This window comes from Cebus imitator, unplaced genomic scaffold, assembly GCF_001604975.1.
Source record: "Cebus imitator isolate Cc_AM_T3 unplaced genomic scaffold, Cebus_imitator-1.0 Scaffold36, whole genome shotgun sequence".
NCBI lineage: Eukaryota > Metazoa > Chordata > Mammalia > Primates > Cebidae > Cebus > Cebus imitator.
This window is the reverse complement of record NW_016107351.1, coordinates 638,546-644,173: the sequence shown is the minus strand read 5'-3', so window position 1 is coordinate 644,173 and position 5,628 is coordinate 638,546.

Below are 5,628 nucleotides of genomic sequence, written 5' to 3'. Positions count from 1 at the left end.
AGCAGAGGAGTTAGAGGGCCCCTGAGGCTCACAGGAGCGGCACCGCCGGGGAAGACAGCAGAGGAGTTAGAGGGCCCCTGAGGCTCACAGGAACGGCACCCACTGGGGAAGACAGCAGAGGAGTCAGAGGGCCCCTGAGGCTCACAGGAACGGCACCGGCCGGGGAAGACAGCAGAGGCCCTGTGAGCTGAACTCCCGTGTAGACCGGCCCCGGGTGGTGATGCCAGGTGCAGACCTGAATGGCAAAACGCAGACGGGAAACCAGGCATGCAGAGCCACAGCCCAGGAGGAGGCTGGCTCATGCAGTCAGAACATAACCCGGTTACCTGCCTGCCAAGACAACTCAACATTCTGCAGAGGATCTCACAGGACTCGGGTTCGTCTCAAGGTAGGCCGAATGCCTAGGGCACAAAATAAACATGAAAAGAGCCAGAAAACTCTCAAGGGAAAGGCCGCCTCTCAACCCTCACATGACCCAGATACTGGAAGCATCAGATGAAGAACAGTTACTAGAGCCATGCTCTGAAATAAGAGCAGATGCCCTTGAACCAAACAAATGAAAACATTCAGTAAATAGAAAAACATCGGGAAACAAAAATGAACTCGGACTTGCAGGACAAGATCACACAGTCTGGTGTGTGTGTCACTGGAGTCCTAGAAAATGGAGTAAGGTGTGTAAACTTTTTTTTTAAGAAATATTTTAGGTCAGGCCCAGTGGCTCACGCCTGTAATCCCAGCACCAAGGTGGGTGGATCACTGAGGTCAGGAGTTCGAGATGAGCCTGGCCAACACGGAGAAACCCCGTCTCTACTAAAAATACAAAAACTAGCCAGGTGCAGTGGCGTGCATCTGTGATCCCTGCTGCTCAGGAGGCTGAGGCAGGAGAATCGCTTGAACCCGGGAGGCAGAGGTTGCGGTGAGCAGAGACCTCACCATTGCACTCCAGCCTGGCTGACAAGAGTGAGACTCTAACTCAAAAAAAAAAAAAAAAACCATACAAAGGAACAGGAAACCATGAGGCTGGGGCAGGGGACATGTGCACAGAGGCCATCCTTGAAGAAGCCGGGAAATTGTACTAGACAACAATTGTCTTAAATATGCTCGAGCTGAAGGGAACCGGGGACAAAGAACTAAAGAAGGCCAGGTGTGGTGGCTCGTGCCTACGGGGTCAGCACTTTGGGAGGCCAAAGTGGGGGGAGCACTTGAGCCCAGAGCTCACAGCCAGGCTGGACAACACAGTGGGACTCTGTCCCAAAAAAAAAGTTAGCTGGCGTGTGTCTGGGTCCCAGCTCCTCCGAAGGTTCAGGTGGGAGACTGCGTGAACCTGGGAAGTTAGGGCTTCAGTTCACCGTGATCACGCCGCCGCAATTTAGCCTGAGCAACAGAGCAGGACGCTGTCCCTCCCCCGCCCCAAAAGGAAAGAAATACGAATAGTGTATGAAAAAGTTGAAAGAACGGAAAATAGAAATTGTAACAAGAAACTAAACAGAAGCTAGGGCTGAAAAGCAAAATAGCTAAAATAAGAAATTCACTAGAGGCATTTAACAGCAGATTTCAGCAGGCATCAGAAAGCAGCCGTGGACATGAAGGTAGGGCCCACGAAATCACCCCGTCTAAGCAACAGACAGAAAAGAAAAGCGGGGGAAGAGTCAAGAGGAGGGACCTACGGGACCATCAACCTGTCAAAACAGGCCTTGGGAGAACTCCCCGAAGCCGAGGAAGAGGAAACAGTGGGGCAAACAGCCACTGCGAACTTCCCTGATCCGATAAAGACATGAATCTACAATCCAACACGCGCGATGAAACCCAAGCAGGAAAAGCACAGAGACCCGGAGCTGAGTGAACACAACACGACACCTAAAACGGGAAGGCTTTCCTTCAAGGTCAGGACAGGACGCCAGGACCTACCTTCAGCTGCTGCTCGTCTGCGTCGTACAGAAGTCATCCAGAGCGATCCGGCGAGAAAGGCCTCAGACCCTCCTTGCAGATGGAATGAGTATGTATAGAAACTTCCGTAGAAACACACCCAAACTACGAGCGTTGACAAAGGAATTCAGCCGTGCTGCAGTGTACGAGATCAAGATAAAAATACACTGTATTTATATGCACCAGCAATAAACAATCAAAAAGGAAGGTAAGGCCAGGCATGGTGGTTCACACATGTAACCCCAACACTTCAGGAGGGCGAGGCAGGAGGACCCCTTCCATCCAGGAGTTTGAGACCAAGCAGGGCAACAAAGGGAGACCCCCTTCTCCAAAACAAAATTAAAGATCAGACAGGCCAAGTGCGGCGGCTCACGCCCGTCATCCCAGCACTTGGGGAGGCCGAGGCGGGCAGATCACCTGAGCTCAGGAGTTTGAGACCAGCCTGGCCAACATGGCGAAACCCCATCTCTACTAAAAGTACAGGAGAATCGCTTGAACCCGGGAGGCGGAGGTTGCAGTGAGCCGAGGTTGAGCCACTGCGCTCCAGCCTGGGAGACAAAGCGAGACTCTCTCAAAAACAAAGAAACAAACAAAAAAACGTGAAGAAATTAGCCAGGTCTGTGGTCCTCGCTGTTTGGGAAACTGAAGAAGGATCACTTGAGCCCGGAGGTGGAGGCGGCAGCAAGCCTTGATTGCACCACGGCACTCCAGCCTGGGAGACAGGGCCGAACAAAGAGCAAATGAAAGCATGGCTGCACGTGGTGGCTCACGCCTGTGATCCCAACATTTTGGGAGGCTGGGGCAGGAGGACTGCTTCGGGCCAGCCTGGAGAACACGGAGAGATGCCATCTCTACAGAAAAATCAGCTGGGTGTGGTGGCGCATGCGTTTCGTCCCAGCTACGTGGGGAGCTGAGGTCGGAGGATCACTGGAGCCCAGGAGACGGTGGGTGCCGTGAGCCGAGGTTGCGCCCCTGCACCCCAGCCTGGGCGACAGAAAGAAGGAAGGACAGGCAGCTGTCAGTACAAGCCGACGATGGTAAATAATGTGCGGCGTGAAGTTCAGCCCTGGGCAAGCACTGAAACAGGTAGAAAAATGCTGCCGTTTTCTGGAGTCAGCAAGACACCCTCTTCTGCAGCATCTGGCCAGCTCCTTGACCATTTTTTCCCATGTGCCCACGAGGGACTGGGAGATAAGGAGTCGCCGTCAGTCGCACACCCCGGAAGCATCAGACTCACCGTCTGCAGCGTCTTACGCGATGACAGGACTCTGCCTGGCTGGCAGCCAGCACGGACAGTTCAGGATGGCGCTGCCAGTGTCTGCGGGAGGCTCAGAGCAGACGCCGGGCGAGTCACGGCCTCTGCGGACGGTGGCGTTGCTCTTGAACAGAGCTGTAAAAGAAATCACATTTCACTGCTTGCCGCCTCAATCTCAACACTACATTTGCTTTTGTTAAAACACATTGTATGTCTCCATTTTGGTGGATGTTGCGTAAGACAAATCATTTTAAAATTAATGCCAAAACCACAACATTACTAACCTGATCCGTAATTCCATAATGCAGCAAGGAGACTACAAGAAAATAAAATTACAAATCAGAGTCCCTTATAAATATACACACAGGCTGGGCACGGTGGCTCATGCCTGTAATCCCAGCACTTTGGGAGGCCCAGGTGGGTGGATCACCTGAGGTCAGGAGTTCGAGACCAGCCTGGCTAACATGGTGAAACCCCATCTCTTAAAAAACAAAAAGATAAATATACACGCAAAAAAAAATGCCCAAATAGTAGTGGAATTCAGCAGTATTTAAGGGTAACACCACACGGGCTTTCCTGCAGGACAGCAAGATTGGCTGAACATTCACAAATCAATGTGACGTCCCACATTAACAGACAGGCAAGTGTGATCATTGTAACAGATGTAGCAAAGTCACCTCACAAAGTGCAACAGCCATTCCTGGAGGCAGGACCTGCACCGTCAGCCCCAAAGGGCGTGTTTGCTTCTTTCTCTGGCCCCCGTCCTGCCCAGCCCTGCCCTGCAGTGACTTCAGTCTCAGTAACTGCCTACAACAAAAAGCCCACATTCCTCTGATGTGCAGACTCCGTGTCTACCACGTACCATCTGCAGTGCTCCCTGTACCACCCATAGTTACCAGACACACAGGGAGGCAAGCGTGTCCCCACCCTGAATAAAGGAACATCAGGAGACGTCCTGCGAGGAGACCCAGACGCTGGAATTAGCAGATGAGGATTTTAATACACATAGACTCCTACAGATGGGCAGATGCTCATCATTAGCCATAAATTAGAAACCAGCTTTACAACTAACAGAAGCCGGCCGGGCTCGGTGGCTCACGCCTGTAACCCCAGCACTCTGGGAGAATGAATGAGGCGGGTGGATCACCTGAGGTCAGGAGTTGAGAACAGCCTGACCAACATGGAGAAACCCTGTATCTACTAAAAACACAAAAATTAGCCAGGCATGGTGGCGCATGGGAGGCTGAGGCGGGAGAATCGCTTGAACTCTGGAGGGGAAGGTTGCAGGGAGCCAAGATGCGCCACTGCGCTCCAGCTGGGCAGCAAGAGCACAACTCTGTCTCAAAAAAAACAAAACAAACTGACAAATACATCTGAAATAAAAAATGCAGCCAGGCATGGAGGCTCAGGCCTGTAATCCCAGCACTTTGGGAGGCCGAGGCGGGAGGCAGAGGAGAAACCCCGCCTCTACCAAAAAAAAATTTTAGGTAAAAATAAATTTTACATTCAGGTGTGGGGCTGTCCAAGAGTGACCTTCTCTGGACGTGGAAACACAGGGCAATTTTGCTTACAACTTTATATTTTTCTATATGTTCTTTATTTTACAGGGAATATTTTGTTTTTGCTTATTTTTTAAAATTGTTTGCTTCTCTGCACTAGCAATGTTTTTTCACTGTATTTTCTGATCCATCTGGAAGAGAAAAATTTTGGTGCAAGTTTCAGACATGTAACCAGCCAATTGCCTGACAACAGACGAGATGAGGGCCGTCACGTGAGACGGTTGCAGGAAGAAAACACAGCACCCAACTACAGTGGTTGTCGCGGGGAGGGGCCCGGGGTTCACACAGGCGTCACCGTCAAACCCAGGGTGGGTGTGGGTTCCACAAGCAGACGACATCCCAGGGCCGTGGGGGAGGGCAGGCAGACCAGACATGCAGCCGGAATCATCCACGCCCATGCACCTGCATCATCAGACGGGAAAGCTGCTGAGCAGGCACCGTCTGAGGCAGTGGCTGGAGAAACAAGCCACCCGGCAGGGGCTTCTGCAGCCCCTTCACCCCCGTGTCCTGGGCACGGGAGGTTCGTGGGGGAGGCAGGAGCCTGGCCTTGCTTCCCATACACCACGCTTCCCATGAGCTCCATTTGGAAAGCAGTCTGCTGCTCCCACAGTCCCCAGCACTGAGACAGCGGGTCCTTCCCACTCTGTGGTGACTTTACAAAGCACACACCTGGGGAGGGGCCGTGGTGCCAGGGCCTCACGGGAGGCACGTCCTTGCAGGCCCTCACCGCACTCCTAAAGAACGGGCCTGTGACAGAAGAACCTGTGACTGCAGGCCGGGCGCGGTGGCTCAAGCCTGTAATCCCAGCACTTTGGGAGGCCGAGGCGGGTGGATCACGAGGTCAAGAGATCGAGACCATCCTGGTCAACATGGTGAAACCCCGTCTCT